The sequence below is a fragment of the Lissotriton helveticus genome, chromosome 5_1 (genome assembly GCF_964261635.1).
Source record: "Lissotriton helveticus chromosome 5_1, aLisHel1.1, whole genome shotgun sequence".
In the NCBI taxonomy this organism is placed as follows: domain Eukaryota; kingdom Metazoa; phylum Chordata; class Amphibia; order Caudata; family Salamandridae; genus Lissotriton; species Lissotriton helveticus.
In genome coordinates, this window is record NC_136065.1 from 844,689,191 (window position 1) to 844,716,964 (window position 27,774).

General features: G+C 47.4%; 2 protein-coding genes across 5 annotated transcripts in view; one reads left to right on the forward strand and one right to left on the reverse strand.

The window, feature by feature from the left end:
* The window catches only part of LOC144754957 (uncharacterized), a 353,897-nt gene that overhangs the window by 229,261 nt on the left and 96,862 nt on the right, over nt 1-27,774 (forward strand). The window lies entirely within an intron of this gene.
* LOC144754956 (uncharacterized) overlaps nt 1-27,774 on the reverse strand; it is a 250,054-nt gene that overhangs the window by 172,012 nt on the left and 50,268 nt on the right. Inside the window, exon 1 of one of the 4 annotated variants that reach the window (XM_078643320.1) lies at nt 2,264-2,355. The exons of the other annotated variants lie outside the window; for them this stretch is intronic. The gene's annotated coding sequence lies outside the window, so the exon portion shown is untranslated. Of the gene's footprint in view, nt 1-2,263; nt 2,356-27,774 lie in introns of those variants that run through there. 4 annotated transcript variants of the gene reach the window in all.

The following is a 27,774-nucleotide window of genomic DNA, read 5'->3' on the forward strand; positions in this document are numbered from 1 at the left end:
CCTCAGCTCCACCCCTTCAGCATGGGACGACTCCTGATGGCCGACTGCCCTGGGAACAGCCCCGACACCCACTGAACGCGCACGCAACCTGGGGGTCATCCTAGACGCAACCTGGGGTTCATCTTCGACTCCACCCTCTCAATGACCAAACAGGTAAACGCTGTCTCCTCATCCTGCTTCAACACCCTACGAATGCTCCGCAGAATCTTCAAGTGGATCCCCACCGAAACGAGAAGAACAGTAGCCCAGGCCCTCGTCTACAGTAGGCTGGAATACGGAAATGCCCTCTATGCAGGAACGTCAAACAAGCTCCTGAGACGGCTGCAACGCATCCAGAACGCCTCGACACGACTGATCCTCGACATCCCCCACCACAGCCACATCACACCCTACATGAGAGACCTACACTGACTCCCCGTCAACAAGAGGATCACCTTCAAGCTCCACATCCACGCACACAAGGCCCTCCACAACGCTGGCCCAGCGTACCTCAACAAACTACTTCTACGCCCCTACCCGCAAGCTCCGCTCCGCCGGCCTCGCCCTCGCCCCAGTGCCACGCATCCGAAGAACAAGCGCCGGCAGCAGATCCTCCTCCCACCTCCTAACCTCCTTCAGACGACTTCTCGAGACCTGGCTGTTCGATCAGTAGCAGCACCCCCCCGCACCTTGAGACCCTCACGGGTATGTAGCGCGCTCAACAAATGTCCCGATTGATTGATTGATTGATTGACGGATAGCGACACCGAGAATGGTGGAGCTGCAGTAAATCCGGCTAGTAAATCCGTGATAGAGGCACACAAATATCATCAGACAGAGGTATTCTATTCATGGATAATCTTCCCTGAAGCAAATCCAGTAACACAAATGTTTCACTTTTACAAGGAAGATGAACCACCAATGGAATACATTCCCTTCGAGGATATAGAAATTCCACTAACTTACCAGGAGCATGCGCTCTGGTTCAATGGCGCACTAAAACATATAAATTACATTACCCGGCTAGGTAGACCAGGAGCAACATGGCCGGTACACTACACTGGAGCTTAAGTACCACCAAATTGGAGAATTTATAGCCATGCATAGCTAGCATTAATAGTACAAAGCACTATTAGCAGAGTTTTGAGTGACATAGTTTTGAGTTATTCTCAAATTTCCAGGAATCGGGGTAAAACACTACTGAAAACAAACATTATGAATTGGAGCTAAATAAAGGAGGCAAAAAGTTTGATATTTACGTTACAGTAGCAGATACTGCAAGACTAGCGGTTTGAATAAACCTGCACATAAAGGTATGAAATTCAGAGATCTTCGGTGGAAGTGAGTAAGAATCAGCAATAGAGCACAGGTGTGGAAGTGCTTGTAGAGTCAATCTCCTGTAGAAGAAATGAATGATGAGGACTCATTGCACCTGGAATCTCGTAATGCCTGTAATCTCAACGGATACGAATAGAGATCCAACCAAGAAATAGCCTTCTAATTTACGCCACTGACAAGATTAGCAACTTTGAGACTTTTACCACAAACCATCTTTCAAATTGTACGTTATTTCACATTAATTTTTATGCCACGGCTTAGATCTTGTAGCTTTGGGCGTGCACAACATCATTTTCGCTCCTGGCATTCAACAAGAAGTTTCAGAATCCTGTTAGCTCAGCAAATGAAGCTTACATCAAGTATCTTAGTTTCAAGGTCTTCCGGCACATTACGCACTAGAAAGCTGCGCATCTGCATACTCCCACTGCTTTGAGTTTCGGTTTCTATCCCATGACCTTACTTTTCGTTGTATTTGTCTCGAAAATGTATATATGTGTGGAAATTGTTGGAGGAGTTAGGATCCCATCACTCCAGCAACTACTCTGTACATTATCCTCAAATATACGCACATGCCTAACAAATTCTATGTATATTACTACAAGAACTGGAAGACAGAATACACTTTCTACTTCTGACCCAATTTTCAAGGTTACGGGAAAAAATCTGAAATGTGCTGGTGTAAGAGTACTCCTCAGTCTGGTTTCACAAAGAGGAAAATGTGTACCCAGCAGTACGCACAGAAAGCTGTATGAGTTATAATTATTAATATATCTTTTTATGCTTTTTCTAACTTTAACTCCTTCTCTATATTTACATATTCACCTCCTTTCTTGCCACTCTTCTAAACTACCACCTACCACACCTTCTGTCCTTCCTTACCCCTTAATACCTTTCATCTAAAAATTCCCTCCTTTCGCCCAACGGTACCTTAATCACCACCACTTACTCTTGTTGCTTCAAGAGGTCAGTCACCAGACAGGGACCATTGTTGCCGCAACTCGATGTGTGTGGTGAGCCTCTTTATAGAATGACTTTCTAGCTGGTAAGACTGAACATCATCAATGCACCTGTTACAGAAAAGAGCAAGCACAGAGCATCGGCAAGGGGCGAATCCTGATGGGGTGAATTTGCCTCTTTGTCTTATCTTGGTGTAACATCTGTTAGTACCACCGCAATCAGTACATTCAATTTGCAGTTTCCATCACACAAGCAAATACTTCGTCTGACTAATGTTTTACATCAATTTTGACATTATTTCCTGCATTGAGCATTCTCAAAAAAACTCTGCTTTTACATTGCTATAGGAGATCAGTATTTTCAAAACATGCATTATCACGCTGACAAAAGAGGAACTCAGTCAGGAGAGGTACTGTCAATCCTATGCATGGTGCATCCAAATTTAGCCTGCAGAGAGACTTCCATTTAGCTGATAGGACAAACTATCACGACCCATGATCCAACAGTCGTATTAGGAGGGTTGAAAGTCCATTTATTTACCAAGAGTGTTGCTGTGGTACTCTGGCTGGTGCATTTAATTCCAAGGCTGGGAGGATCAACTTCCTGTTGTCTGGCATACCCCAACTATTTTCAACAGCAGTGGTGAGAACGGGAGGGAAGGGATCGTGCGTACCCTTTCAGGTCAGCTAGTTGAGAGTAGCTGCTATTCCTGCATGCTACAGAATCAAGGCAATGTGGCTGCTGGCCCGGGCTATGCAGCCACGCTAACTACCACCTCTGCCTACAGCTTCTGCATGTGTTCATGGATCATCAGGCACAGTACACCCATTGTCTATTGTCTCTGTGTGCAGAGAGCACACATTATATTTCAACATGGAAGTCCGAGGGTCAAATGGTTAGGATTAAACCAACTTAAGTTGTTCTGATATTGGAGCCTACTTAGATCCTAATAAAAAGTCAGTCAGAGCGAAATAACTGCATGAAATTTCGCTCTGCCTAATTCTGGGTTGGTATGTTTTTCCACTCCTGTTGATTTCGGGAGTGGGGAAGAAGGATACTGGATTTTTCCAGTCTGTAATTCCAGTTTAGAAAAATCGCACAAGACTTTGGCTGCAGGAGCAGCCATGAAGGCTAATTTCCCATTTGTTTCTGCTAGGTGTTGCACACAATGCTACACCCTGCCAAACACTCCCTTCTCTCCCCTCCTCCCTCATTCTCACACCCAGCCCCTCCCAAACGTTCCCACATACAATTACAGTCTGCTCAGAACTGGAGGTAATTGTATGTGTTAAATTTCAGAGGGAAAAAACTAAATCGGCAACACAAGTAATTCCACATTCCTGTTGTAATGTGGATTCACCGCAAGGTAACAGTACATTTCCTCCATTACTATCTAATTCATATTCATGGTCAAAGTGTTTCACTAAAGGGGCTATAACAACCCATCTCCATATGCACAAGTGTAATTCAACAATTATTCTATATACTAAAAGTCTGACTGTTTGAAATACAAAGGTCACTTGGATGTCTGTTAATGTAGACAAAATTATCTTCTTCACTCTTGGGGGGATATTCACAAGAACGTGTGCTAAACATCACCAAAAAATGCTAACGCAACTTTACACATTGCATCCTATCGCGGGAAAATAACCCAGTGTCAACGTGGAATTCACAACAAAGCGTTACCATCCGATTGTCTGCCGAAACCGCAGCCAATGTCCGCGATACAACCACCTCGACTGAGATAAAAACACAAATCGCAACACAAAAAAGTATGATGAGCCCATTTGCGATGAGGAAAGCAGGGATAAGCACCGCCAGGCCCGTGACACACATGGCAGGTGGGAAAAAGCACAACAAAAGCCTGAAAAAGCAAGACAAACCTAACAGAAAACAACAGCCGAGCACAATGGAGGAAAGCCGAGCCACTAAACAACCCCACAAGCCCCATTGGCAACAAAACATTGCATGGCAGGCCATCTTGGACAAGGTGAATGCACCCTGAGAGCGGAGGAGGATAATGGAAGAAAACCAAAACATCCGGAATGATGCGAAAGGCACAAACAGACAGAAACACGCCAACAACAAGAAGGCAGCAATACACACTGGAGGTGAGATTCCGGCGCCACACCAGGAGCTGGATGACATGGAAGAAATGGTGATTACCACATCAGTTTGGAGATGGTGGAGGGACCGGAAACTGCCCAAAACAACAGACACAACAGCAACAGGGAGAGCAACCAGCAGGGATTGGGGGACGGGGGGACGGGGGAGATTGGCACAATGGCACACATGCACAATTAAGCCTAGCACAACTGCAGACAAACCATGGCCAAGAGTAACAACACCAACCAGGAGCACAAGTCACACCACCCGGCAATATCACACCACTGAACAAGCACAGAAGTGAAAACCATACTGCCTGAAAGGGAGAAGGGTGAGCCAAATCAGAGCGGAAGGGACATCGCACATACAAGGCAGCACACACACGTAGGAAGCAGAGCACCCCAACATCTAACACAATGTGGTACAAACACCAACATTTGCACAACCGAACACAGGACATAAGTTATGTTATGTTATGCGTTTTTATTAGGCGCACAGATGCTCCAGCCAAGGAGCGTCCTGGCGCCCGACAAGGCAGCTGCACAACACAACGAAACAATAATCAGACAAAATTAAACTAAGGGAATAAAAAAGTTTTCACCGCACGGCGAAAGGAAAGCAGATCCCCAAGAGCACGAATCGCCGGGGGAAGGGAGTTCCAAAGCATCGCTGCTCGAACTCTAAAGGAGCGCCCGCCAGCTCTGCTCCGCTTAAAGCGCGGAACAACAGCCAGTTCTAGATCAGCGGATCTTAAAGCTCGGGCTGGGATGTAGTGGGCCAAAAGTGTCGACAGAATCACAGCTGGGGACCCCTTCAGAATCTTATAGGCGACACAGAGGACCTTAAACTGGATCCGCTGGGCCACCGGGAGCCAGTGCAATGAGCGCAGAGTACTGGAAGTAGGGCAGGATCTAGGTAATCCTACCACCGATCTTGCTGCTGCGTTCTGGATCCGTTGCAGGCGTCCAATCTCAGCCTGGTTCAGACCTACCAATAGGGAGCTCGCGTAATCCAGCCTAGAGATGACAGTGGCTTGGATCATGAGCTGCCTAGTGGAGGCATCAAAGAACTTGAGCACTGGACGTAACCCGCGCAGGATACCGAAGCAACAGGCCGCCGTGCGCTTGGTATGGCAGGCGAAAGTCAGGGACGGGTCCAGCCAGACCCCGAGGTTTTTAAGCTCGGCAACTGGGATGGGAGTCGGACCCAAATCCCCTGGCCACCATCTCTCTCCCCAGCATTCCGGTTGTTTGCCAAAAATCATGACCTCGGTCTTGCTAGCGTTCAACTGGAGACAGTTGGACGTCATCCAGTCAGCGACCGCCTGCAGTCCTTGTTGGAATCTGGGGGCATCAACATCGGCATCCCCGCTGATCGTAACCGCTAGCTGGGTGTCATCGGCGTATGACACCATTGTCATACCCCATTGCCTGACAACCTCAGCTAGCGGCCTTACGTAGAGATTGAACAACGTAGGACTCAGCGAGGAGCCTTGAGGAACCCCCAGGTCCAAAGGATGGTATTTGGACTGGTACGGCGGGACGGTCACGCTAAAGGTCCGATTGGCTAAAAAAGACCGGAACCACTGGAGAGCGATGCCTGTGACACCGACTTCCTCTAGGCGACGCAGAAGGATAGGGTGCGATACGGTGTCAAAGGCGGCGCTCAGATCTAATAACACCAGCGCCGCCTTTTGACCCGCATCAAGCACGGAGCGAAGATGCTCCACCATATACAGCAGAGCCGTCTCCGTGCTGTGACCGGCTCTAAATCCATTCTGCGTCACATCGAGGACGTCGGCATGAAGTAGGTGTTCCGAGAGGACCGCGTTGACATGCGCCTCAGTCACCTTAGCAGGCCATGGTAAGAGAGAGATTGGCCGATAACTCTCAGGCTTGCTGCCATCCAAATTAGGTTTTTTAAGGATAGGACGAACCACAGCTTGTTTCCACTTTAGTGGGACTACGCCGGAAGTGAGCGACGTATTAATCAGGGAACATAACGGTGAGGTGTCATGTACCGCTAAGTCTTTAAACACCGCTGAGCAAAGCGGATCCGCAGGGGACCCCGACTTCACTTGGTGAGCCAGTTTGTCGAGGCTTTCAGGTGTTAAAGTTGGAAAGGAATGCAGTCCCTCAGATGTTGAGCGGGACATAAATAACGGGGGAGTGGAGATTGGAAAACAGTAATTTAATTTGAACACGAGCAGTGGACTGCTAGGGGAGAATCAACAGATGCCAGATTCCGAAGGCAGACTGACGTGATGCTTAGGTGATACTTAGCTGTGTATAATTATGTGGCACTGAGTGGTAATATGTGGAGTGTATTTATGTTGCACTGAATATAGTAATTGTGAAATGTGATTATGTGGTACTGAGTGGTCATTATGTGGAGTGTATTTACGTTGCATTGAGTCGAGTGTAATTACATGGAGTGTAATTATGTGATACTAAGTGGTATTATGTATAAGGCCGCTTAGTAACATAGGGATGGTCAGGCGCCTCTCCTCGTCGCATAGCTTTGCAAATCGTTTATATATTTCTTCGCGACTTTCTGATATATATTTAGTTTGTTATACTTTTTAACCTATCGCCGCTTACCTGCTATACCTGCTGCTCGGTACTGTCCTCGGTCCGCCGCCGCGTGTGCTGTTTGAGCGGAGGGACAAGTTACCGCTAGTCTTCCTTTCAGCCACACTCAGAGGTCAGCATTCTAGTTGCTGATGATCTCTCACGCCCACTTCCACTGTTCATAAACAGGGGTGCAGTCTGGACGCGCTGCCGCTTAGTAACATAGGGAAGGTCAGACGCCTCTCCTCGGTGCATCGCTTTTAAAATCATTTATATATTTCTTTGCGACTTTCTGATATATATTTGTTTTGTTATACTTTCTAACCTATCGCTGCTTACCTGCTAATCTGTGCTGATACCTGATGCACGGTACCGCTAGTCTTCCATTCCAGCCACACTCAGAGGTCAGCATTCTAGTTGCTGCTGATCTCTCACGCCCACTCCCACCGGCTCATAAACAGGCATGCAGTCTGGATGCGCGCAGCGGCGCGGCGCGCCGAATGTGCGCCAAAGGCAAGCCAGTCTGCGCCCGTCCACGCCTGGCAGCTGCTGCCTGTTACCACCTACATTTTATTCTTTTCATCTGCATACACCTAGTGATCCGCATACCTATAGCCATCATACAATACTCAAGTAATGAGCTTCATTCTTAAACAATTTCCTCCCCTCTGGATTAAATACTAACCCTTTCCATACAGCAGACACTAGAGGGAGTCTCAAGAGTATATCCCTTACTCCAATGGGTAAAAACAGGCCAGAAAATATTGATCCAAGGTTTAATCCCAATAACATGAGAGGGTTATACTGTAACGCTCATTCCCTCCCTAAACATGCCTTAGAAATTTGGACTCTGCTTGACTTTGAGAGCCAGATCTCTTCTACAACAGAGATCGCTTTAGCCATACCCCAGGACTACCAGTTGAGTAGAGTGGATAGGAATGACAAGAGTGGTGGAGGATTAGCCATCGCATTTAGAGCCAACATCAAACTCACCATAATTTATTCTCTTAGTGCAGATTGGGTAGAAATTTGTATCTTTAAAATGAATAGCCAATCTAAGGGATCCTGGAAAGGAGCTATACTTTACCGCCCCCCAGGCAGTAAAGTTCATTTTTACAGCCGCATCACGGAAATAATCGCTCCCCATGTTTTAACTACTGCTAATTTTCTAGTTTCCAGTATGGCTATTTTTTCACCTTTTTTGTGCACCATAACGTATGCTATATCACTGTCGCTTACTAAATGGAAGACATCCTAACAGCCATGTTCTTCATCAGCTGCTACCGTTAATTAACCATTTTCTCATTCATATATTTTGATCACTTGAACTAACAAACCTTAATGTAAAATAACACCAGCCGCCATTCAGCATGGGTCACCAGTACTACCACAATGACATGGAACGTATAATATACACAATACTGTGAATTACGTGTATAGTCCCTCATGATATTCATGTTAATTAAAGGACTAATCCCTGATGAAGGGTAACAATACCCGAAATGCATTGGATATAATAGTTCATACACTATGAGTCATATAAAAAGTATGAAATGAAGATATATATGTATGAATAAAATACATGAATTCATATTCATTCAGCAACAATTTGCCTACCTTTATTATTAATTGAAAGAGCTGATTTGAAGGACAGAAGTAGTGCCCAGGGGGATAGATTCCTTGCAGGAAGTGCAGTAAATAATTTGGTTTAATGATGTCGAGAATGAAGACGCCGCCCCAGGAGCACGCATAAACATTGACAAACCATATTAACTTTTTGAAAGTCACGTAGTTGCGTGTATTCAAACCCAAGAATTGTAGTCACGTGTTATTACGTGCCACTGAGTGGTATTATGTGGAGTGTATTTATGTTGCATTGAGTAGAGTGTGATTATGTGGCGTGTAATTATGTGGCACTGAGTGGTATTATGTGGAGTGTATTTATGTTACATTGAGTAGAGTAATTATGTGGTGTGTAATTATGTGGCACTGAATGGTATGTGGAGTGTATTCATGTCACATTGAGTAGAGTGTATTTATGTGGTACTGAGTGGTATTTTGTGGAGTGTATTTATGTTGCATTGAATAGAGTGTAATTATCTGGCACGTAATTATGTGGCACAGTGGTATTATGTGGAGTGTATTTATGTTGCATTGAATACAGTGTAATTATGTGACGTCTAATTATGTGGTTCTGAGTGGTATTATGTTGATTGTATTTATGTTGCATTGAGTAGAGTGTACATATGTGGTGTGTAATCATGTGGCACTGAGTGGTATTATATGGAGTGTATTTGTGTTGCATTGAGTAGAGTGTAATTATGTGGCTTGTAATTATGTGGCGTTTTTTTTGTATCAAAGGAGACGGACGGGGTGGGCTTGTTAGAGGGGTCCAGCGTACGTGCCCGAGTACTGTGGAGACAAAGAATGGTACGCAGTTCCCCAGGGCAAGAGGGGGGTGTGGGTTTTTTGTATGTTCCAGGAGACTATAATGGGGATGAGGCATCCGGAGAGTTAACTGGGGTACGGAAAGGGGAGGAGGAATCCTCCCTGTCGGGACCTAAAACCCTCACACACCTAGCAAGCTCGACGAGGGGCTCCGGCTCCAAACGTCGGTCAAACGCCTGGGTAGGTTGACGGTGCAGCACTCGGCGAACCTAGACCACTTAGTAATTGGACAGGAGGAGACCGCTGAAGCATAGCTTCCCCCACACTAGGATTACACTCAGACGAGGTAGGATCTTCGGCCCACCTCCGATTCCCATGTGGAGTAGGTAACTGTTGTGCCATCCACAATGTGTAGATAGTGTTTAGTTTTTTACCTGGTCCTGACGAATTGCATTGTATCCCTAGGAACACTAGCAAGAAACATGTTGACCATACACAAATCTTCTCACTTGGTAGAGTAGACCGTCCTGGATATTTGCACTAGGAGGTCCACCTCACCTTTAATTTTTAATAAAGTAGCTAACCACGCCAATAAAATAGTCAGTGGATTACCTAACTTTTTTTAACCATCACCACCATCACTGCGCACATCTACACCCCGCCTTTCCTAGAACCCTCATACCCGCATGCACCAACTGGCAGGGACAAAAGATCTCCTGCAAAGAGCCCAATCTGGGTGCCCGTCAGGAATTGCACCGCCAGCTTGACGAGAAGCAAAAACCCGTATGATGAAGCATGACACCTAGCTTGCTAGGTGTGTGAGGGTTTTAGGTCCCGACAGGGAGGATTCCCCCTCCCCTTTCCGTACCCCAGTTAACTCTCCGGGTGCCTCATCCCCATTATAGTCTCCTGGAACATACAAAAAACCCACACACCCCCTCTTGCCCTGGGGAACTGCGTACCCTTCTTTGTCTCCATTGTAATTATGTGGCACTTAGTGGTATGTGGGGTGTATTTATGTTGCATTGAATATATAGTAATTATGTGGCGTGTAACTATGTCACACTGGGTGGTATTATGTGGAGAGTATTTATGTTGCATTGCGTAGAGTGTAATTATGTGGCGTGTAATTATGTGGCACAGTGTTATTATGTGGAGTGTATTTATGTTGCATTGAATAGTGTGTAATTATGTGAAGTGTAATTATGTGGTACTGACTGATATTATGTTGAGTATATTTATGTTGCATTGAGTAGAGTGTGGTGTGTAATTATGTGGCACTGAGATGCAGTGGTCATGATGAGTGATGCTGTGGTGCACTGAGTGATGCTGTGGTTGTGCTTAATGATACTGTGGTTGCGGTTTGTGATGCTGTGTTTGCGCTGAGTGATGCTGTGGTTGCGCTGAGTAATGCTGTGGTTGCGCTGAGTGATGCTGTGGTTGCGCTGAGTGATGCTGTGGTTGCGCTGAGTGATGCTGTGGTTGCGCTGAGTGATGCTGTGGTGCCGCTGAGTGATGCTGTGGTGCGGCTTAGTGATGCTGTGGTGCGGCTGAGTGATTCTGTGGTGCGGCTGAGTGATGCTGTGGTGCTGCTCAGTGATGCTGTGGTGCACTGAGTGATGGTGCTGAGTGATGCTGTTTTGGTGCTGGATGATGCTGTGGTGGTGCTGGGTGATGCTGTGGTTCCCCTGAGTGATGGTTGTGGAGTGTATTTATGTTGCATTGAATCGTGTGTAATTATGTGACATGTAATTATGTGATACTGACTGATATTATGTTGAGTGTATTTATGTTGCATTGAGTAGAGTTTAATTATGTGGTGTGTAATTATGTGTCACTGAGATGCGGTGGTCATGATGAGTGATGCTGGGGTGCGCTGAGTGATGCTGTGGTTGTGGAGTGTATTTATGTTGCATTGAATAGTGTGTAATTATGTGACGTGTAATTATGTGGTACTGACCGATAGTATGTTGAATGTATTTATGTTGCATTGAGTAGAGTGTAATTATGTGGTGTGTAATTATGTGGCACTGAGATGCAGTGGTCATGATGAGTGATGCTGGGGTGCGCTGAGTGATGCTGTGGTTATGCTTAGTGATACTGTGGTTGCGCTGAGTGATGATGTGGTTTCGCTGAGTGATGATATGGTGTGCTGAGTGAATCTGTGGTGCGCTGAGTGATGCTGTGGTTGCGCTGAGTGATGCTGTGGCGCGGTGAGTGATGCTGTGGTTTCGCCGAGTGATGCTGTGTTGTGCTGAGTGATGCTGTGGTGTGCTGAGTGATGCTGTGGTTGTGCTTAGTGATACTGTGGTTGCGCTGAGTGATGATTTTGTTGCGCTGAGTGATGCTGTGGTGCGGTTGAGTGATGCTGAGGTGCGGCTGAGTGATGCTGTGGTGCGGCTGAGTGATGCTGTGGTGCGCTGAGTGATGCTGCTGAGTGATGCTGTTGTGGTGCTGGGTGATGCTGTGGTAGTGCTGGGTGATGCTGTGGTTCCCCTGAGTGATGGTTGTGGAGTGTATTTATGTTGCATTGAATAGTGTGTAATTATGTGACGTGTAATTATGTGTTACTGACTGATTATGTTGAGTGTATTTATGTTGCATTGAGTAGAGTGTAATTATGTGGTGTGTAATTATGTGGCACTGAGATGCAGTGGTCATGATGAGTGATGCTGGGGTGCGCTGAGTGATGCTGTGGTTGTGCTTAGTGATACTGTGGTTGCACTGAGTGATGATGTGGTTGCGCTGAGTGATGATGCGGTGTGCTGAGTGATGCTGTGGTGTGCTGAGTGATGCTGTGGTTGCGCTGAGTGATGCTGTGGCGCGGTGAGTGATGCTGTGGTTTCGCTGAGTGATGCTGTGGTGTGCTGAGTGATGCTGTGGTGTGCTGAGTGATGCTGTGGTTTTGCTGAGTGATGCTGTGGTTTCACTGAGTGATGCTGTGGTTGTGCTGAGTGGATGCTGTGGTGCACTGAGTAATCCCCACCCTGGCGTTTGCATACAGAGAGGCAGTATAGCAGTATAAACAGCTAGAAACTGAAGGAGGACTGCTTGCTTTTTATAGTACACTAATCTATCTGGACGCTATATTAAAATATAAGGAGATATCCCTGTTTGAATTTATGAACCTTTCCCTCAAGCTATCTACAATTAAGACACTTTACTTCAAACCATTTTTTACGCCTGGCTTCTAGAGAGGGTCTCAAATTTCCATTCAGCGTTTCCGAGTCCAGACACATTGTTATTAAGTGACATGCTCTGAAAACAACTAACCCCCAAGATAAATTGCTGTACTACTACTCTTACACGAACGAAAACTGAACAAAAATATGCAGAGATTAACAGAATTGCACTCCCTATGTTTCTGTTTGTATTGTTAAACAAAGTAGATCTGCAAAACAATTAGCATAAATGTAACTGAGCTTTCACTCAAAGCTCTCACGGAAGGAGGCATGCAATGTGCGTGTCTGCATATTAGGCTACCCCACGGCATTGACAGGAGGCCAGGGGTAGAAGGGGGAGGGAGGGCAGTGGAAGTCAGAGAGAAGAGGCAGGGCCGTAAATAATTAGTATGTGGAGTAACATATACAGCTGTCGACTTTGGAACTGTGTTCGAGTCTTTTCCAAGAGTTAGTCGGATAACTGGTCTGGGGCCTCAACGACAAAAGAACAACACAAGCTAAGAGGTCACGGACCTTAGGGGCATGCTCGCGCTCATGCTGCAGGCTAGGAAAGTGATGTTTTTTCAACACTCTATCATCATCCTAATGTAGTGAAATAAAAGGGTTGGTTGGAGTAGAAAAGAATAATCTGCACATGTGCTAATATTAGTGACATTTGCCTGAACAGATTGCCAAAGTAAAATAGGAAACACAAGGAAAAAAACGCGAGGACCATCTGTTTACAATTAACGCCAACGCGATAATTGAAAACAGATGGCATTAATACTCACTCCCAAGTACCCTAGGCCACCAAACAAAGAAGGCCGGACAATCACCCGCTTTAGACCAATTGTGTGCTGTTTGTTTAGTAAACATGCATGCACAAGCCAATTTCAAGTTAGGGGAAAAAAAGCACACACACAAGCGTGTGTTTAGATTTCAAAAGCCCTTACTTAAAGTTTTGCAGAGCAGCGCATGCACGCTGGCTCAGGCGAGACCTAAAAATGGAAGCATCACCCAACTTGGGGGGCGTCCTTCTGAGCACAACAATAACCCACCACAGCACGGGTGTGGGATCTAGATGATTGTAGTCATTATGTCACAAGGCGCTTTGTGACATAATGACAACAATCATCTAGATCCCAAACGCTTACATTTTTTCTTAGTTATTTAACACTCCTAGATCAGTGAGTGACACTTCTGAAGCACGCCACACATTTTTTTATTGTTTACATCTTGTTTTGCTGTGTGTGTTCTACTACCTCCTGTTTTAAACATCCATGCATGCCACTAACGGACCTCACGGTGACACTCCTGGTCAAGGGCCAACAGGGGGCGCACACACACGTCCCCTGCTGCTACCGCGGCTTATCGCCTGTTTTTGGTTTGCATCGCAGATCTGGCAGTTCATTGTGAAAGTGGTGTTGTGGTTTTTTCGTATGTTTTTGCACGGGAATGCCTACTCTGCATCTCATTAGGGTTAATTGATGGTGTCCACTGTGGAGATACATTTTGGGGCAGTTATAGCGGGAATGCTGGTGATGTCTGCAGTTTGCATCAGCTTGTGAATGAGGTGTTAAATCTATCTCCACTTTTGATGCGTTAAGGTGGAGATAAATCGGGGATAAGTACTCGTAAATATCCCCCTTGGTGTGGTGTTTAGGACACAAGTTCATGATTATCAGCAAACCTGTCTAGTTGGCCGCTCTGCCCTATAATACCATCACATGTTTTCCAAGCGTATTCCCTGCTAAAAAAAAAAAAACCTAATGAGAGGCAAAATGAGACAGCTGGAACACAGAGCACGAAAAAAGGGGGATGTTTAAACGAGGAGGCGCACAGGAGGGAAGGGAGAACGGAGAAAACAAGGATCGAGAAGCAAGGGAGCCACTTATATTCAATCTGTCTGGCATGGAATGAGCAGTCTGTCCAAAGATAGCTGCCCCCGAGTCTTTCAAGATCATAGCTTGTGTTATTGGTCTCACCACACTTCAGGGGGTTGCAATCTTGGAGCCATTTATGCCGAACTGAACAACACAATAGGCTGTCACTTTAAATTAAGTCAGGTACGTATGAGGTGGTCAGAGTCTATTTCTTTTCAAAGCATCAAATGCCACATACACATTATATATCTCAAATTATAAACAGTTTGATTCAACACTTTCCGGAACTTATTGATTGATACTAAGTATCCGTTAAACTATGTGCTAAAATAAAATATGCACTATACCTATGGACTGTTTATAATTTGAGATATATAATGTGTATGTGACATTTGATGCTTTGAAAAGAAATAGACTCTGACCACCTCATACGTACCTGATTGACTGACCCAGGTCAGATAGTTTTTAGGGTTTACCCCGTTAAAACTCACCAGTCAGTTTAAAGTAAGGCTCGCACACTAGTCCTTTTTTAAAACAACACTGATAAATTAACAAAAGGTTTTATCTAAGGAACATGTGCATGACAGAAACAATTTCATGTGTGATGATTATCGACTACTGAGCTGTAAAACAGTTGACTGCAAGCGCTCCACATGAGGTGGAAAGCTACACCCTACCATCAGATGAGAGTGATATCTCTCTACACCGAGCCAAGGTGCGAGTGACAGTCTCAAGCTAATGGCTGAAACATCTTTGTCAACAAAAGCTAGAGGCTGAAAGGTGGGCTGCAAAGCCCACACTAAGTATCTGATAGACAACATGAGTGTTTGACAGATGTCAAAAATGTACAACTCATAAAACCACATATGTTTGGAATTCATTTTTTCTAGTCCTTTTCTGGGTGGTGCATCTGGACCATGGCTGCAATGTGAGGGTGCTGCCTGACAGTGGCCGCAATGTGAGGGTGCCCCTGGGAACTCGATCAACCCTAAGTTAGGGAGCCACTATTTTGTTGGCACCTTGGCAGAACTCCCAAAATACCAAATTCCAAGTGTGAGAAGTTTATCCAGGCCAGAGTGTTCTCACATTCTGGTACTTGAATTCCTTGAATCCCTTTATAAAAGCAGGACTCCAAGTACCAGAATGCAAACAGAAAACCTCAACAGAGTTTGTTACTAAAGCATGGAATTGTGAACCTTGAAATCTCTGGGCTCACTGTGTTTTCACATTAACTAGTGGGGTTTGGAACACTGGGAGGCAGCCAGTAACCGGATGAGAAAACGGTCCACCTGCACATTGTTCACACCTTTAACCTATGATAGTCTGCGAAATCAAGATGTTTTTAGGGCAAATCCATGAAACCCACAGAGATAAACATCTTTTTATGGGTGAGGAAGTTTCAATGGAGGGTAATCCTACTGAAGTCTATGTGAGGCTTTTTGCTAGTTAGGAGGGTTAAGATGACTTCAAGGACAGCAAGCCCCTCCAAATGAGAGAGGTGTCAATCAATCAATCAATCAATCAATCAAGCATTTGTAAAGCGCACTACATATCCGCAAGGGTCTCAAGGCGCTGGGGGAGGGGGGGTTGCTGCTGAAGGAGAGTAGGGTCTGCCATCCTATGGTCACCCCAAATTTTTGCTTTTTGCTTCACTGGTTTATGACTTAATGTGGCTGTGGGCCTGCTAATCAGACCCACAGCCTGCTGTTCTCTCTCTAAATTAATGCCAATGCACAGTAGGTGCATTACGAAATTGGAACTGGTTCACCTTATTGGCCCCTGTAACAGTGTACCCCAGGTACCCAGGGCATGGGTGCTTCCAAGGCCTACCAGGGGCTGCAGCACGTATTGTGCCACCCCTGGCCTGGCCTCCATATTTGACACAACTGGCTGATCACTCAGCTGGGGTAAGTCGGTGTAACCACCCCTTACTTAGGTATAGTATGCCTATATCTAACCCAAAATGGACACACATGTTCCTATCAGCCACTCCTATGGAAGGCCTCATCAATCCTGGAGGCAGAGTGCTTGGAAATATGTGAGATGGTTGTCTGGCATGAGCTGAGCCTGTCTGCAGCTTTCGGAACCAAGTCCTTTAGCTGTTCCATGATACTGCCATACCATATACTCTTAAGTGCATTATGAACCTTGTGGTTAAATGCTAACTTTGGTTTGGCTTTATCAAAACATGTCGAGTAAGGTGTCATACGAATTGGAATACTACCCCCTCGCCAGTTCTGGCGACGGGGGTAGCATTCCACCCTTTTAGAGGGACACGACATGTTCCTAACCTGAACCCCGGTTAAAGTTAAACGTGCGCCTTAGCATCACAAAATGGATGCTGCCACCACAGACACAAGTCTGACCTCCTGCTGCTGGGAGTCCTTCCAGCGAGGGAGGCTTGGACAAAGGGTTTCCTGCCTTGGGAGGTGCTAGCACCACCCCAGACAGGGTTTTGTGTATTGGGTAGGACAGGGCTGAATAGAATCAGACATGCCTGGGGCACACAAGGTGTCCCTGTGCATTTGCCAGTTCAAACCGGTGCTGGGGCTCTCCAGCCCCAGTCTTGGCGCGAAGCTGGACAAAGGAAAGGGGGTGTAACCACCCCCCTTCCTGGTCCCACCCAGAGGAGGGACCTAGCAGGTAATCCGGCCCCTAGAATTGGAATAAGAGTAGGAGCTGTGTCCCAGGACTTCAGATCATCCTGAACTCGACTTGAAACTAAGAAGAAAACTGGACTTCGACATTCTGCTGCACAGAAGACTGAAGAGAATCTCCCTTGTGGCCAAGGAGTGACCACCCTGTGAATACAGGCACCAACCAGCAACTCGACGTCTGCTTTGCCGCTGCCTCCCGCCGGAGCCCGAGCCCAGAGCCTGACAAGACCCAGACTCCCAGACATCTCAGAGCCCGATCCACAGTCCCTGAAAAGAAGAGACCCGTGGAGGCACCGAGACGTGGGACCGGACCCCTTGAAAGACCCCCGAGAAGCTGACTGCGCAGCACCCGAGGCACCCTCGACGCTGTGCTTTGGGGTTTGAGAAGCCCCAACACCGAGCAGCATTTGCACCGAAGATCAGCCCCCCAGCGTCTCCACGATCTGCGTGGGGCCCTTTTGCACTTTGCCACTCGACGCGCCATCCCGGCCACTTGCCACGTGGCTAGCGGCCATCTTGGCGACGAAAACTACGAACAACACCACTGGTCTGGTTGCTCCAGACTGGCCCTCGCTCCCCTGAAAAGGAGCACCCGCTCTGACCTTGTTGGTCCAAGTGAGAAGCTTGCATCGATTCCTGCGTGGCTTGCATTAGCCAAGGCCTGTTTGCTCCGATCAAGAAGCCGACACGGCCATCAGCCTGAGCCTTCGTGGGACAGCCCGTTACCAACGCCTGGACGTCCTTGACCTCTTTGTGTCCACGTGGCTGCAGAGACAATCTTCACCTTTTCACCTGTTTGCACCCGACATTGCCTGGTTCCATCCTGGTTCCACGGTAGTCACTGGCTAGTGACTTTGAACATTGTCCCCTCTGCTTTCAGGTCTTCACCTCTTCAGATCCACCCTTGGATCCACCGGAACTCTCTTCGACGACCCACCTGCAGCATCTTCATCTTCAGGCACCATCGACCTGCGTGACGAAACCCGACACTACTTCGCACCTGTGCACCCGCTTCCTGTGGGTGAGGTAACTCAGCAACGCCGGTGTTCCCACACTGGTACACACCTCTAGTGCCTAGGTCTAAAGTTTTGTCCTTGTAGGTCCATCGGAAGGTTCCTTAAACTCTAACTTTGTAACTTTTACGCACCATTGACATTGCATTGGTGCATGCGTGCGCTTTAAGCGCTATACCCGAGTCCCACGGGCCTTTCCCGACTTCATCACTGCTAGTCCCGAACAGCTCCAGAGATTCCCCAGGCCCTAGGCCTCTTTCCTTTCCCAATAGTGGTTCTTATACCACTATTTTAGTATATGGTTTAGGTGGCCCCTAGGGCTCATCCAAATTGTGCAACTTTTGTATATTTAAACTGTGTTTTGTTTTAACGCATTTGCTTCTGTGCTCATAAAGAGTATAGGGGATAGTTGTAGAAATAAGTATATAGATATTTTCAATATACATCTGTGTGGTGTCCTTTCATTTGGTATTCAAGGGGATTGTGTATGGTAAAACAGCTTGCTTCACATGCCTTTACAGAGTTTAGCCTAAGACTGCTTTGTCCATGCTACCACTAGGATAGCTGGTCTATCAGGTTGACTTACAACCAATCATCATAAGGGTTGCTTGGCATGGTACAAGGTGATCACTAGAACTAGTGAGCAGCATATACCAGGCCAACTTCTCACATTGGTGAGCAGCGGATTGGGATTTGAGCTTGCTGTTGTTTTACCATTACAATCTTTGAGAGTATCATTTGAAAGATCATACAGGTACCTGTTAGGTACATTAAAACAAGACTAGTATACTTAAGTTCTACTGAACTTAGTTGTTGTAGAGGATAGGGAGTAGCACACCCTGACTACAACTACTAGATAGGTTTAGTAGGTAAACACCAGTGTAGGTAGATTGCAACATATCCACCCACACTAGAGCAATGTCTGGAGCAGAGGGATCCACTGGACCTATCTCTGTTGAGAGTGACCCTCCAAGGGCACCATCCAAATTTGCTATCTTTAACTTTAAAGAACTGCGGCAGCTGTGTTCCTTAAGAGGAATCAAAACGGGTCCTACCCCTATAGCAGATCAACTCAGAGAGCTTTTAGAAAAGTCTGAAGCTCTAAAGACCTCCAAACCAGACACCTCAGGGACTGGAGATGGAGGCTCTCCCTCTGAAGATGATAACACTGATGCCCCTGTCCCTGTCATCCAGATAGATGAGGAAAACCAGAGCACTGGAGATACTCAGCCTGAGGAAGAGGAAGAAGAGGAGGAGGAGGAAGAAAGTGGGTCTGATGATGAGAGAAATAGTCAGGTGCTAGTCAGCAGGCTTAACCAGGCTAACTTAAGCCTATTTGGGACTGAAAGTGGGTCCAACCCATTCAGACCCCCAAGTGGACTTAACCAGGAGCCCAGGAGGAGGAGGAATCACTCAGGTGAATCCAATACCTCCCAAGCTTCTAGAGGTTCTCATGGTCACTCCAGAAGAGTGATGTCTAGCCCTCAGAGAAGGGAACATGAGGCCAAAATGAGAGAGGCTGAACTTAGGATCCAGAAGCAAGAATTAGAAGTTGCCCTGGCCAAAGAGAAACTTGCTAGAGCAAGGCAGCCTAGAGGGAGTGGATTAGGATCCACTGGTGGCAGCACTATCCCTAAGGATAAAGACAGGTCCTATGACAATAGAAACCTGAGTAAGATTGTGCCCCCCTACAAAGCTGGGGATGATATCCACAAATGGATGACTGCACTTGAGAGGGCCTGCAGAGTACAGCAGATCCCTCAGGAGCAGTGGGCAACAATCTTGTGGCTCTCCTTTGAAGGTAGAGGCCGAGACAGACTCCTCACAGTTAGTGATGGGGATTCTAGAAACGACCTGGTCCTGAGGAGTGCTCTGATTGATGGGTTAGGCTTAACCACTGAACAGTACAGGTTAATGTTCAGAGACACCCAGAAGACACAGACTCAGGACTGGTCTGAATTTGTTGAATGCGCCACTAAGGCTCTGGAGGGCTGGTTGCTGGGAAGTAAGGTTACAGACTATGAAGCATTGTACAATTTGCTTATGAGAGAACAGATTTTAAATAACTGTCAGAACCAGCAGTTGCATCAACATTTGGTTGACTCAGATCTAACCTCTCCCCAAGAATTGGGAAAGAGGGCAGACAAATGGGTTAGAACCAGAGTTAAGCAAAAGAACTAGAACCAGAACCAGGGTGGTGACCAAAAGAAAACAGACCAGAAGGGTGGGGAGCAGAAAGCTAAAGACCAGAAGTCTTCAACAGGGCCCCAAACTAATACTGAGGGTGGGTCCCAAACTTCCAAGAAGAAGAAGAAAGAAGGTCAAAGAAAACCCTGGTGTAGTATCTGTAAAAACACCTCTCACTGGACAAGTGATTGTAAAAAGGGTGGAGCCCCCAACACTGCAGCCCCTAAGGCACCTGCACCCACTAGTACAGTTAGCAGTGTTGGTCCACAAACTAAGAAGGTAGTGGGTATCACCTTGGGAACTGAGGGAGATTCTGGCCTAGTCAGAACCCCTACACAGGCTGTTCTGATTTGTGATGGAGAAATTGATTTGTCCACTACTGTCAGTCCCAGTAATCTGGGCAAGTACAGGCAGACGCCTTTGGTTAATGAAAAAGTGGCTCAAGCATACAGGGACACATGTGCCAGTGTCACCATGGTGACACCTAGCTTTGTGGACCCTGGACAATACATACCAGGTGATAATTACCTGGTGACCAATGCCAGCAATGTCACTACTACACATAGTGTGGCAATTGTTAACTTTTCCAGGGGAGGGGTAACTGGCCTAAAAAGAGTTGTGGTTAGTGCTGATCTCCCAGTTGAATGTTTGTTGGGCAATGACCTGGAGAGCTCTCTATGGTCAGAAGTTGAGTACAGGACTCATGCAGAGATGTTAGGGATATCATCACATGTCCTTGCTGTGACCAGCTCACAGGCTAAAAAGTGCCTCTCTGAACCTCAGGTCTTGGATCCTGGAACAATGGACCAAGCACCTTCCAAGACAAGGAACAGGAGGGTAAAGGCTGTGCCTTCCCAACTGCCTACAAGTGAGGATCAGCCTTCACAGTAAGATGATCTTGAGACCCCTGAAGGAACTGTCCCTGAAGAACTTGAACCTGATCAGGTTGAGTTTCTGGGGACAGGGGGACCTTCTAGGGCAGACTTGGGGCAGGCTCAGTTAACCTGTCCTTCTCTTGAACCCCTCAGACAGCAGGCTGCTGCTGAGGCTGCTGGGAATGCTCAAGGTACCCATAAAGTATATTAGGAGGATGGGCTCCTTTATTCAGATGGTAGAGACCCCAAGCCTGGTACAACCAGGAGGTTGGTCATACCTCTGCAATTTAGGGGCTTCCTTCTTACCTTGGCCAATGATATTCCCCTAGCAGGTCACCTAGGCCAGAATAAGACTTGGGACAGGCTTGTCTCTCACTTTCACTGGCCTCACATGTCTGAAGATACAAATGAGTTTTGTCGCTCCTGTGTAACCTGCCAAGTCAGTGGCAAAGCAGGTGGTACCACAAAGGCCCCCTTGATACCAATACCTGCGGTGGGGGTCCCCTTTGAAAGAGTGGGGATTGACATTGTAGGTCCAATGGATCCCCCTACAGCATCTGGGCACAGATTCATACTGGTGGTGGTGGACCATGCCACCAGGTACCCAGCGGCAATTCCACTTAGGACCACAACAGCTCCTGTTGTGGCCAGGGCCTTACTTGGAGTTTTCTCCAGAGTGGGATTTCCTAAGGAGGTAGTATCTGATAGAGGTGCCAACTTCATGTCAGGATACTTAACAGCTATGTGGGAGGAATGTGGTGTCAACTACAAGTTCACCACTCCCTATCATCCACAATGCAATGGGCTTGTTGAAAGATTTAACAAGACCCTAAAGGGTATGATCAAAGGATTACCAGAAAAGCTCAGGCGAAGATGGGACATCTTCTACCCTGCCTTCTGTTTGCTTACAGAGAGGTCCCACAAAAGGGGGTTGGCTTCAGCCCCTTTGAATTGTTGTTTGGGCACCCTGTAAGAGGACCCCCGTGTTTGGTGAGGGAAGGATGGGAGTTACCTCTCAAAAAGCCCAAGCAAGACATAGTGGACTATGTACTTGGTCTCCGCTCCAGGATGGCTGAGTACATGGAGAAGGCATCAAAAAACCTTGAGGCTAGCCAAGAATTACAGAAAGCTTGGCATGACCAAAAGGCTGTCTTGACTGAATACCAGCCTGGACAGAAAGTATGGGTGTTGGAGCCAGTGGCCCCAGCATCACTCCAAGACAAATGGTTTGGACCCCATACTGCCATTGAAAAGAAGGGAGAGGTTACCTACTTGGTGGACCTAGGAACTCCTAGGAGCCCCCACAGGGTGCTCCATGTTAACAGGCTGAAAGCATATGTTGACAGGGCAGGCATGGGCTTGCTCATGGCTACAGATGAGGGGCAGGAGGAAGAGAGTGACCCTCTCCCAGACCTGCTGACTCAGAACCCTGAGGATGGCTCAGTTGATGGTGTGGCCTTAGATGGCAGCCTCACTGAACATCAGCAAAATCCACTGTAGACAAGTTCTGCAGTCATATCGACATATGTTCTCCCTGACACCCAGTCAGACTAACTGGTGTACCCATGTGGTGGACACTGGTGACAGTCTTCCTGTGAAAAACAAGATTTACAGGCAACCTGACCATGTCAGAGATTGTATCAAGACTGAGGTGCAAAAGATGCTGGAATTAGGTGTCATTGAGCCTTCAGAGAGCCCCTGGGCTAGCCCAGTGGCTGTGGTCCCCAAACCTCACACCAAAGATGTAAAGAGAGAGATGAGGTTCTGTGTGGATTACAGAGGATTCAATGCTGTCACCAGGACAGATGCACACCCTATTCCAGGGGCAGATGAGCTCATAGACAAATTGGCTTCTGCCAAGTATTTGAGCACATTTGACTTGACAGCTGTCTACTGGCAAATCAGGTTAGCTCAGGAGGCTAAAGCCAAGACCGCATTTTCTACCCCAGGTGGGCATTACCAATTTGTGGTGATGCCCTTTGGTTTGAAAAATGCACCTGCCACCTTCCAAAGGTTGGTGAATCAAGTCCTTACTGGGTTGGATGACTTTTGCGCAGCATATCTGGATGATATTGCTGTCTTTAGCTCCACCTGGGAGGATCACCTGGTCCACCTGAAGGAAGTGCTAGAAGCTCTGCAAAAGGCAGGCCTCACTATCAAGACAACCAAGGGCCAGATAGGGCAGAGTAAAGTTGTATACTTGGGCCACCTTGTAGGTGGAGGCCAGGTTCAACCACTGGAGAGTAAGGTCCAGACCATAAAGGACTGGTCCCCTCCAACTACCCAGACTCAGGTCGGAGCTTTCTTGGGCCTGACTGGGTACTACAGGAAGTTTGTTAAGAACTATGGGTCCATTGTGACTCCTCTTAATGATCTGACATCCAAGAAGATGCCCAAAAAGGTTCAGTGGACAGTAAACTGTCAAAAGGCATTTGATGACCCGAAGAAGGCCATATGCTCTGCACCTATCCTGAAGAGTCCTGACTACTCAAGAGAGTTCATTGTCCAAAAAGATGCTTCTGAGTTGGGAGTGGGAGTGGGAGCTGTGCTTTCACAACTTAATGTAGATGGTCAAGACCAGCCCATTGCTTTTATTAGCAGAAGGCTGACCCCCAGAGAGAAACGTTGGTCAGCCATTGAGAGGGAGGCCTTTGCTGTGGTGTGGGCCCTGAAGAAGTTGAGACCATACTTGTTTGGCACTCACTTCAAGATTCAGACCGACCATAAGCCCCTCTTATGGCTTAATCAGATGAAGGGTGAAAACCCCAAACTGCTCAGGTGGTCCATTTCCCTACAGGGGATGGACTTTACAGTGGAGCACCGCCCAGGGACTGACCATGGTAATGCAGATGGTCTCTCCAGGTTTTCCACTTAGAACATGGAGACACAAATGGTCAAGGTTAGTCTAATGTCCCTGCGTTTGGGGGGGGGGGGGGTTGTGTAGGAGAGTAGGGTCTGCTATCCTATGGTCACCCCAAATTTGTGCTTTTTGCTTCACTGGTTTATGACTTAATGTGGCTGTGGGCCTGCTAATCAGACCCACAGCCTGCTGTTCTCTCTCTAAATGAATGCCAATGCACAGTAGGTGCATTACGAAATTGGAACTGGTTCACCTTATTGGCCCCTGTAACAGTGTACCCCAGGTACCCAGGGCATAGGTGCTTCCAAGGCCTACCAGGGGCTGCAGCACGTATTGTGCCACCCCTGGCCTGGCCTCCATATTTGACACAACTGGCTGATCACTCAGCTGGGGTAAGTCGGTGTAACCACCCCTTACTTAGGTATAGTATGCCTATATCTAACCCAAAATGGACACACATGTTCCTATCAGCCACTCCTATGGAAGGCCTAATCAATCCTGGAGGCAGAGTGCTTGGAAATATGTGAGATGGTTGTCTGGCATGAGCTGAGCCTGTCTGCAGCTTTCGGAACCAAGTCCTTTAGTTGTTCCATGATACTGCCATACCATATACTCTTAAGTGCATTATGAACCTCGCGGTTAAATGCTAACTTTGGTTTGGCTTTATCAAAACATGTCGAGTAAGGTGTCATACGAATTGGAATACTACCCCCTCGCCAGTTCTGGCGACGGGGGTAGCATTCCACCCTTTTAGAGGGACACGACATGTACCTAACCTGAACCCCAGTTAAAGTTAAACGTGCGCCTTAGCATCACAAAATGGATGCTGCCACCACAGACAAAAGTCTGACCTCCTGCTGCTGGGAGTCCTTCCAGCGAGGGAGACTTGGACAAAGGGTTTCCTGCCTTGGGAGGTGCTAGCACCACCCCAGACAGGATTTTGTGTATTGGGTAGGACAGGGCTGAATAGAATCAGACATGCCTGGGGCACACAAGGTGTCCCTGTGCATTTGCCAGTTCAAACCGGTGCTGGGGCTCTCCCGCCCCTGTCTTGGCGCGAAGCTGGACAAAGGAAAGGGGGTGTAACCACCCCCCTTCCTGGTCCCACCCAGAGGAGGGACCTAGCAGGTAATCCGGCCCCTAGAATTGGAATAAGAGTAGGAGCTGTGTCCCAGGACTTCAGATCATCCTGAACTCGACTTGAAACTAAGAAGAAAACTGGACTTCGACATTCTGCTGCACAGAAGACTGAAGAGAATCTCCCTTTTGGCCAAGGAGTGACCACCCTGTGAATACAGGCACCAACCAGCAACTCGACGTATGCTTTGCCGCCGCCTACCGCCGGAGCCCGAGCCCAGAGCCTGACAAGACCCAGACTCCCAGACATCTCAGAGCCCGATCCACAGTCCCTGAAAAGAAGAGACCCGTGGAGGCACCGAGAGACGTGGGATCGGACCCCTTGAAAGACCCCCGAGAAGCTGACTGCGCAGCACCCGAGGCACCCTCGACGCTGTGCTTTGGGGTTTGAGAAGCCCCGACACCGAGCAGCATTTGCACCGAAGATCAGCCCCCCAGCGTCTCCACGATCTGCGTGGGGCCCTTTTGCACTTTGCCACTCGACGCGCCATCCCGGCCACTTGCCACGTGGCTAGCGGCCATCGTGGCGACGAAAACTACGAACAACACCGCTGGTCTGGCTGCTCCAGACTGGACCTCGCTCCCCTGAAAAGGAGCACCCGCTCTGACCTTGCTGGTCCGAGTGAGAAGCTTGCATCGATTCCTGCGTGGCTTGCATTAGCCAAGGCCTGTTCTCTCCGATCAAGAAGTCGACACCGCCATCAGCTAGAGCCTTCGTGGGACAGCTCGTGACCAACGCCTGGACGTCCTTGACCTCTTCGTGTCCACGTGGCTGCAGAGACAATCTTCACCTTTTCACCTGTTTGCACCCGACATTGCCTGGTTCCATCCTGGGTCCACGGTAGTCACTGGCTAGTGACTTTGAACATTGTCCCTTCTGCTTTCAGGTCTTCACCTCTTCAGATCCACCCTTTGACCCACCGGAACTCTCCTCGACGACCCGCCTGCAGCATCTTCATCTTCAGGCACCATCGACCTGCGTGACGAAACCCGACACTACTTCGCACCTGTGCACCCGCTTCCTGTGGGTGAGGTAACTCAGCAACGCCGGTGTTCCCACACTGGTACACACCTCTAGTGCCTAGGTCTAAAGTTTTGTCCTTGTAGGTCCATCGGAAGGTTCCTTAAACACTAACTTTGTAACTTGTACGCACCATTGACATTGCATTGGTGCATGCGTGCGCTTTAAGCGCTGCACCTGAGTCCCGCGGGCCTTTCCCGACTTCATCACTGCTAGCCCTGAACAGCTCCAGCGATTCTCCGGGCCCTAGGCCTCTTTCCTTTCCCAATAGTGGTTCTTATACCACTATTTTAGTATTTGGTTTAGGTGGCCCCTAGGGCTCATCAAAATTGTGCAACTTTTGTATATTTAAACTGTGTTTTGTTTGAGCACATTTGCTTCTGTGCTCATAAAGAGTATAGGGGATATTTGTAGAAATAAATATATATATATTTTCAATATATATCTGTGTGGTGTCCTTTCATTTGGTATTCAAGGGGATTGTGTATGGTAAAACAGCTTGCTTCACATGCCTTTACAGAGTTTAGCCTAAGACTGCTTTGTCCATGCTACCACTAGGATAGCTGGTCTATCAGGTTGACTTACAACCAATCATCATAAGGGTTGCTTGGCATGGTACAAGGTGATCACTAGAACTAGTGAGCAGCATATACCTGGCCAACTTCTCACATTGGTGAGCAGCGGATTGGGATTTGAGCTTGCTGTTGTTTTACCATTACAATCTTTGAGAGTATCATTTGAAAGATCATACAGGTACCTGTTAGGTACATTAAAACAAGACTAGTATACTTAAGTTCTACTGAACTTAGTTGTTGTAGAGGATAGGGAGTAGCACGCCCTGACTACAACTACTAGATAGGTTTAGTAGGTAAACACCAGTGTAGGTAGATTGCAACATATCCACCCACACTAGAGCAATGTCTGGAGCAGAGGGATCCACTGGACCTATCTCTGTTGAGAGTGACCCTCCAAGGGCACCATCCAAATTTGCTATCTTTAACTTTAAAGAACTGAGGCAGCTGTGTTCCTTAAGAGGAATCAAAACGGGTCCTACCCCTATAGCAGATCAACTCAGAGAGCTTTTAGAAAAGTCTGAAGCTCTAAAGACCTCCAAACCAGACACCTCAGGGACTGGAGATGGAGGCTCTCCCTCTGAAGATGATAACACTGATGCCCCTGTCATCCACATAGATGAGGAAAACCAGAGCACTGGAGATACTCAGCCTGAGGAAGAGGAAGAAGAGGAGGAGGAGGAAGAAAGTGGGTCTGATGATGAGAGAAATAGTCAGGTGCTAGTCAGCAGGCTTAACCAGGCTAAATTAAGCCTATTTGGGACTGAAAGTGGGTCCAACCCATTCAGACCCCCAAGTGGACTTAACCAGGAGCCCAGGAGGAGGAGGAATCACTCAGGTGAATCCAATACCTCCCAAGCTTCTAGAGGTTCTCATGGTCACTCCAGAAGAGTGATGTCTAGCCCTCAGAGAAGGGAACATGAGGCCAAAATGAGAGAGGCTGAACTTAGGATCCAGAAGCAAGAATTAGAAGTTGCCCTGGCCAAAGAGAAACTTGCTAGAGCAAGGCAGCCTAGAGGGAGTGGATTAGGATCCACTGGTGGCAGCACTATCCCTAAGGATAAAGACAG